This window comes from Acipenser ruthenus, chromosome 12 (genome assembly GCF_902713425.1).
Source record: "Acipenser ruthenus chromosome 12, fAciRut3.2 maternal haplotype, whole genome shotgun sequence".
Classification (NCBI taxonomy): domain Eukaryota; kingdom Metazoa; phylum Chordata; class Actinopteri; order Acipenseriformes; family Acipenseridae; genus Acipenser; species Acipenser ruthenus.
Window position 1 is genome coordinate 27,909,411 of NC_081200.1, and position 9,211 is coordinate 27,918,621.

Genomic DNA, 9,211 nt, shown 5'->3' on the forward strand with positions numbered 1-9,211 from the left:
GCACTTGTACACAATTTGAGTGGCTTTATCATACAGTAATAGACCAATTGGCTAGTTGATTTTAGTATGATAGTTCTGAGGTATAGAGAAAGTAGATGCAAACTAAAAAGAGAAGTATTACAAAAATACAGAATCATTGCTTAGACTAAACCTCAATGAATTATGCTTTTTTTGTTTGTTATTTGAAACACCAAACAATCTTTTAAGATTGATTCATAAAGATGTCCTTTATGGATGCTGGCAAAATAACGTGCCTCCTTTGCACAGTGGTAATATGCTCACATTCTCTCTGGCTTGGTGAGAATTGACAAATAACACATGATCATGATGATGATGATGATGATGATGATTATTATTATTATTATTATTATTATTATTATTATTATTATTAGGGGTGAGCATCGATATGAAAATTGTATATCGATATCGTGCACGTATTTCAATATCGATAAAATCGCGGTCTTCCAAAACACAGAAGAATATAACAACACAATTGCAATATGAAACATAGACGTTAACAGATATTTACATAAGAAAAGCAATAACTTACTTTAACTTATCTGTGCTTCACAATATCCATGGTAAAAACAAGTTATTGTATTTTTTTTTTACTAGTCCATGCCATCATCAGCCACCTCAAAACCGAAATATTTATATACATCACTGCGCAGGCTAGCCAATCCAGAAGTAATTTAATCTCCTCTGCGGTATAAATGCACGACACATCTAGAAGTATTAAATACAGTATCATGCTGAATGTTGCATTATTTTGAGATGTGTTTTGATGTTTTAAAAGTGCATCTCATTTATAATACCAAAAGTTCACATTTTAAAAATACATTAATAACAGTGTAAGTAATCGCATGGAAAACATGCAAGGAACCACGTTGACGCATGCGCATATCGTTAAACAGTCCCAACAGTGTTAATGCACCATGCAGCTAGCGTTTGGTACCTTGTGAACACGTTCTGAATGGAAGGAAAAAAATGATATATACATATATCAAATTATTTAAGCTGATTTTGCTGTTTATTATGTTTTTGTGTTAAGTTTGTTTTTAGGTGTGTATCCCTTTAAAAAAAGACGGTCCTGTTTCTTAATTTTTTGAAAACAGGCTATAGTTTCCGGTAAGGTGTTGGCCGGTGAGAGGAAACAGGTGAAGAAACGGGAGCAGAGAGGGTAAACAGGTTGTGGATGTGTTGTTTTTCTTGATTCATAGCTACTAAATGTTTGAAATACATTTGTTAATCGGGTTCTTAGAAAAATAAAAACACCAATCAATGGAATAAAATGGTTAAATAGTACTTTAATGTGTGCTGTTTGCCTACGAGACTAACAATGGTTGGTATGTATAGGGTTTGTCGTATCTTCATATAAAATAAACTTGATTATACTGCGTTTGTATTTTTAGCAGTATTAGCAATAATATATAATACAGTTTTTGAAGTATAACACGCATCCATGTACATATTATTGAGGATGATGAAGAGGGGTGTGCGATCAGATTTGTCACGTTTCTTGCGAATGCACAACAAACATGGAAGCACACACAGTTGTGTGCATTGTTCCATGCCCACATGTATGTTTCCAGAGCACACAGCTGCGATGGAAGAAGGAGAAGAATCATACTTTAATAATATTGAAACATGCAGGCTTCCCAGAAAGCGTGTGAGAACTGCTCCTATAAGGTTGCCAGGTTGGCTAACCATTAAGTCACAGCTGCTTTTGCCAATGTTCTGCAAACCTTTTTGATGAACAGTGGTCCAACGTTGGCCCAACCAAGGAGATATTCATAAGGCAAAACTTTAAATCTAATCTACAATCAAATGGATCGCTAAATGTATATAAACAATAACATACATATTCTGGCAAACTAACCATGGGCCACCATTGACCCAACATTCACAAGCAGTTTATAAATTCAAACTTATGTGCAGGTCCAAGCCCTCTCGCTAAACTCTCTCTCAAAAAGTATTTCAGCTCAGAGATTAATGTCGTTCTCAGACTATGGTATTATTATTATTATTATTATTATGTGGTATTTGTACAGTATGTGTAATTCATTTTCTATCTGAGTGCAAGTTGTAAGCTTATAGATGAGTTTATTCATATTATTATGTTTGTTTTATAAAAAATGCATTATTCCATATTAGTGTTATAAAACAATAAATGTGTAAACAAAAATTAGATAGATCCCATCTATCTAATTGTCTGTTTTTTATTTGAATAAAAATGCCAACCGTTTTGTCTCCCCACAACCCCTCGTTCAAAGTCATGCAATCAAACTCCCATTAAGAAGGGCATTGTTGAATGCACTTGCAGGGAAATATAACGACTGCTTGTGTTTTTAAATCCAGCTCAGTTGGAAGCCTTTTAAAGCCAATCTTCTCTCAGTATTTCTATATAGCTGATTTTGATATACAAATGCAGGGCTAAAAAAACTTTTAATGAGACTCATCTTTTCACAAAGAAAATGTACAGCACTTTACATTTTTTTTGTTTACATATATTTACAGTGTTCTCCTGAACAGACAGTGTTATATAATGATCAACCAGTGGAATCTGTAGAATGTATTGTGTATTGTTAAATAGCAAATCTGTTTTTCTTATAAAAGTATAAAAGTTTTCATCTCTTGATATTGCCAGAACTATTAAGGATATCCTTTAGGACGTGCCTCCAAGATGTGAAGAAAATTATTGTCCAGATCTCGGACGGGTGTCCAAGGTGTCTGAACTGTTTTGGTGATGTGCTTAATGGCATGTCGACTTTTAAATACTTCATAAATCAAGTATATTCACCCTCTCGTGCAAAGCAAAGGATTGCCCGTTTTTAATAAAACATTGATTCATGAAACATGCAAAGCAATATTGATCATCAGTGGCTCAAATCAATATAGTTCTTAAAGTTCAATCAAATGATTCAATGAGGATCGGCTGATTCAAGAACTGGATTTAAAGCAGTAATTTTTTTAATTATTTTTTTTTTAACTAGGATTTAAAATTAACTCATACTTATATTCAGTGGTTTAAAGTGCATCAATCTGTATGCCTAAAATTCACAGTTATGTTCTAAATAACACAATTATAAACAGGTCTTAAGATAACAATGTATTTTAAGGATCGAGTGCTGTATAGTTGCATTAACATTAACATTATTTCAACTTTGTCATATTGTTCTTAAGTTCGACAGAGTTCTGCGGTTCCAGCTTACTTGTAGAAGAGAAGTCCTTCGGCTGTCGCATGAAGCTGCAGTTGGGTACTCCTGGTTTTGCTTTGTCCAAAGGAAAGTCAAAATGAAGCAAGTGCAGGCCTAAAGGCTGGTGTTGATCTACAAGGCCTCTAGTTGAGATGAAGATGAAAAAGAGAGAGACTGGCTGAGATGGAGAAGAGAGGGAGAAACTGTGATGGGGACCATATTCTTCTTGAAGCAGCACTCCTTAATTACCTTTATAGAGGTGTGCCATTGTTAGAATCATCCAATTAAAGTGTATCTGCTCAGATGATGTAGAGAAGTGAACATTCCTGCTTTCCATGTCTCATCCCTTCCTAATAACTGTGATATTGATTATCAAACGAAAACCAGCCACTTATTACATAAAGGTTACTGCAGAGACAGAGATGTGCTGTGCATGTTGTGAATTTATAAAGAGCCACATGCTCCAAGAACATCCACGCTTCCAGGAGCATCCACACATAAACCCCACCTCATCCTATAACCCTAACCCTATTCTTAACTATCACTATCAGATAACAAAAACTGCATTCAGTCCCTGAACAGGATGACTGAAGTATTCTCTATGCACCAGTTCCTGCTGAAAATGTGGATGTTCCTGTATGTTATCTGACAACTGTGTTTAAACTTTATGAAAAGTTTAATGAAAACTATTAATTATTTTGTACATGTATTGGAACTACATAATGATTCCCTAGTGCTTTCACCTGCTTAAATACATTTATTGAAGTGTTTATTGCATTATAAAGGAATTAGCTCAAATTTAAATTAGTGTATGTTTTGAGATATGGTACACCAAACATGTCCACTTTTGCATTAAATTGCCCGTTCAGTTAGCTTTTTCTGCTGTGAAGAACTTGAGTGTGTTTCATTCTCTTGTGTATAATGGAGAGACACAAAGGTGGTCAAAAGTTAATTTGATTTAAAGCTTCCGACTGTTCTGAAGAGATTTCAATGACAATTGCCGATGGCTACAGAGGCATTCAAATGTAAGATTCTCACCTTCTTGTCTTTATTAGAATAGTTTTATTAAAACACCACATTGTTTCGGTTTCTCTTCCTAAAAGAGGTTAAGCCATGCCAATATTTCAATCCCGACAGCCTGATGACTCTATGTTAATGGACAACTAAAAATGCAGTGGTTTTTGTAATTAAAAAGAACACCAAATGACCTTTTGTCACCCATCTTTATTGGATGTTTTTAATGAAAAGAAAAATAGAAATGTTCACTAAAATGTTCATAGTGGTTCAGTGCAGGTCATTTGTTCTTCAGTCTCCCATTAAAACCACGATAATCACAAAGAGAAAATGACTTTTTAACATTAAAAGATCGTGGGCAAATCAGGCAGAACCAAATAGATTCTGAGACAAATCTCATGAGTTTATAATTAGACTAACCTCATGGAATTGAACTATATACAGCTTTTGATTGCAATTTTTGTCTCATGAAAAATGGTCTCTCTTAAGAGAAAAAGCAACAATAATTCAAAAGCTTTATTGTTTAAACTTGTGTGCTTCTGTGTCTGCCTTTTAGGTCTGCAGAATTATATTAACCCTATTACACTAACCCTGCTTTTTAGATTAGGATTCTGAAAGAAAGCTAATATAATGATGTGATAGGGTGGCTGTGTAGTGACGTCAGGTCAGAAGCAGGAAGGGAAACACTGACACCAGGCAGTACTGCAGTTCAAAATGAAGACGCTGCGAGCGCTGTGTATTCAAATAATACAAAAATAAATAAAATGTTTATTTTCAGAGCGAAAATAAAAGTTTTAAACAAAACAAAATCACAAACACAAAATCCTAAACAATTCAGGTCAGGCTGGGCAGTAGCCTTCACTGTTCCTGTATTACTATTTTTTAGTTTAGTTTAGTTTCTCTCTCGCTCTCTCTGCTCTCGCTCCTAACACCCCACTCTGAATGCAGCGAGCTGCAGGCTTTTATGCAGGTGACCATCTCCTGATTAGCAACAAATTAATCAATTAATTCGGGAGATGGCCACCTGCACAAGATTTTTAAATTACTGTGGATGGGGTTTCCCATCCACGCTACTAAATACAATAAAAAAAAAAAACACGGCTATGCCGTCATATATATATTTCTAAATAAATACAATAATAAATCATAAAACAAACAACTACAAAACTATACCCTGCACAGGGGTGGAGGGGGAGACCCCATTCTAAAAATAAAACAAACAAATCAATGTACAGGGCAACTCGCCCTGTTACAAATGAGTACAGGTTTAAGATGAATAATGAAACATTTCACAATTGTACTCAGGGGACACACCGACATACCGTGGCATGCACTGTAGAGCAGTAGGACTTGACAGGTGTCAATAGAAGACCATTTGCGTTTATGGCATTTATTGATTCCTGCCAACGCCAATCGCTCGACATCACATTCTTTACCAAGTAATGAAAGAATATTGATAATTTAATCTAAAGCAAATTGTCTTGCTGTAAAGCAAAATGTACCTTTGCCACAGTCTTCTCCGGTTCTTCTTGCCTCACATTATGATTGCCTTCATTTGTGTATTAAATATATTGGAATATGTTTCTCGGAATTATGGAAAGATATGTCTTATGTCTTTCTCTGCATGGAGGATTTCTTTACTGCTGAAATCTGAAGAGTCTGTGTATATTCCTGTCACTTTATTCAGCTGCAGCTGACTCCCTGAGTTTCACCACAGGAAGAGGATACTTACAGACTGGTACCTATTTGAACAGCTATGTTCATTGATTCAAGCCCTTTGTTCAGTTTTAAATGGTGTCAATGGCTATGGAGACCACCCATGTGATTCGGTCTTGGACTTTCATGCTGACTTTATGGAATGCTTCTAGTATCGTCTCACTATTTTATTATTATTTGTTTATTTAGCAGACACCTTTATCCAAGGCGATTTACAGAGACAAGGGCGTGTGAACTATGCATCAGCTGCAGTGTCACTTACAACTACGTCTCACCTGAAAGACGGAGCACAAGGAGGTTAAGTGACATGCTCAGGGTCACACAATGAGTCAGTGGCTGAGGTGGGATTTGAACCGGGGACCTCCTGGTTACAAGCCCTTTTCTTTAACCACTGGACCACACTGCCTTTCTGGTTTCTTTTTTTTTTTTACAGCCTGTTAACTCCTGTAATGAAACCTGTAGTCATAATATGTTATCGCATTTTCAAAGGGCAGTAGAATAGCAGCATCTATAATGAACATAATATATAACCCCAAAATTGCATGATTCTTTTTTTGAGATCACCTAACATAGCATGCTTTTTTTTAATGAGACAGGATGCAAAGCCTGAAAACCATTAATGTAATCACATTGTCATGGTCCAGAATAACATATACTAAAGTGATTATTAGTTTTTATGCATATCCTATGGCTACCCAGTGATCTGATACAATATCCTATGGCACCCTAGGTATCTGATATAATAAAATATAACTACATTATAACTGCCAAAAAAATATTCTAGCTGGTTTGATTTATCTAGGCTTAAACAACAGGTCTTCTGCAACAAGAAGCTATTTTAATTAGCTAGTCCTTGGAATACTGTAATATTATATACAAGTTGACCATACAGTACATACATCCAAACATACATATGTATATTACATGCTTTTGTGTATGTACAATCTTGTGTCTGACATTCATTGTTTAAGAAGGATTTGACCATAAGAACAACGAACAGTGAACTGGGTCATGTCAGACCTGCAGAGGTGACACCAGACAGTATCACTGTCAGATCTCAAAAGAAGAACGACACAACAGTGGGATGTCAAAGACATTCGGCATTGCAGCGCAGTCACAGTCCACAGCTGCTGCATAATTAGAGGAAGCCAGACCCATAGCCTTAGCTGTCATTCTATACCTCACCAAAGCCCAACGTTAGGACTGGTGCCATCACCTCTCCTGCATAGATCAACAGAGGTACTAGCCCAGTGACAACCAAGAAAGTAAATAAATGAAGAACACATACTATGTGTTACAATTATCAGAAGATTTTGCAGAATGGTCTTGGTGAGATCATCTCAGAAATAAACAATCCAGCTTGTTCTCTCACTTAAATAAGCCTCTATTAGATACAGAACTCTTATAAGTTTATCATAGTATTGTACTATGTGTTTACCAGTTTTCAAGTGCTGTCATTTTCACTTGCTTTTGTTTTTTTGTAACAAATATATTTTTATATTCATGAAACTCAATTCATACAAATATAAAAAGCATGCATATTGTATTTAAATGTATTCCAAAGAAACAACATTATATTGTGCCTTCATAGCCATAACTATTTAATTCCTAAATATATATATATATATATATATATATATATATATATCCATTATCCACAATCTATTCTGCCTTTGTATTTATAAAGCTGTTATATTTAAAAATGCTGATCCCAGTAATTAATCAGTTTTCCTCTGATTTATTTGGCTTGGAGATGGTGAACCTGTATTTTGCAGTTGGATGCACCTTGTCTTTAAAAAAAAAAAAAAAGGGTGTTCAGTGTTCAACTTGTGCATCAGTGCATGTAATGTACAACTAGGCGAATGTTTGATACATAAGGAAGTCACCTTTTGCGATGACCTGCCTGCTTATCAAAGCACAATATTACAGTACAGTACAACTGTATAACTACATATTAAGCAGCCTTGCATGCTTGACAGCTAAGGCAATAAAAAAAGATTATACTTAATGCTATTTAGATCAGTGACATTGAGCCCTAATTTGGGCATATGTAGTTCTTGAAAGTGTGCATCAGTGCATGTAACTGGGAACTGTGTGTGTTTTTAAGATGGATAGGGGGTTGGAGGATACACCTAGTCAGTGTTTTGGTGCATTAGTGCATTCTAGTGAGTGAATCATGACCTAGGAACAACTCTGGAGCTGGTGGCTCTCACATGCTCAATGAAACTGAAAACCAACTCTGGTGGAAGCTGTATCAGCATAAACTTTACAATCAGCTTTACAATCATCTTCTTATAATATTGTAAGTGTTCGGTGGCTACTTCTGTTCATGTTGAGTTTATTTATCGCGGAGGCGAGCAAACAGTACCAGAGAGAATGCATGATTAGAGGAATTCACCAAACAACTAACTATAAACAAATTGTGTATTGGGTTGGGGAGTTGTATCGTAATTTTAAAGGCATAATACATGTATAATTATGTGTTACATACATAGTATACATGTATAATAACTAACAACTACAAACACAAATTACACTTCAAACGTATTTATTGATAGCTCGTAATTTCCAACCAATATAGATAAACGGTTATCCCCCTGCCCCATACAAAAAATAAATAAAAACGTGTTTTTTTTTAAATCTGTGCTGTCTGATTTTTACCCCCACGCCGGATAATTGTAAATCAGCATTGTATATGTGAAGTTATCTAAATAAATGTACATTCTGAATGACAAAATACACAATTTTAAATGAAGTTTACAAAATATACACAAAATAGATATTACCATTCTCTTTTTTATTTAATTTCCATTTGGCTGCTGCTCGCAGATGACAGCCGTCTCGCTGTAAGCTAGTAGTTTCCAAAACAGCGGATTATGCTTCCATTTATTTTTCTTGATCTCGTTAACATGCATTTTGATTAACGAGTTCCCCTTATTTAGTCATTGAGACAGGAACTGATGTAAGTGACCTGCGACAATTAAGCTTTTAAACCAGAAATGCGTTCATTAACGACCTCATCGACTCAATTTCAAAGCATTAACAAATTGATTTAATTAACACATTTTGTTTGAAAATCACTTGCTACTGGGGGCTCCCGAGTGGCACATCCTGTAAAGGCGCTCCACGTGGAGTGCAGGATGCGCTCTATAGCCTGGACGTCGCCGGTTCGAGTCCAGGCTATTCCACAGCAGACTATGGACGGGAGCTCCAAGGGGCGGTGCACAATTGGCCGAGCGTCGCCCGGGGGAGGGAGAGTTAGGTCGGCCAGGGTGTCCTCGGCT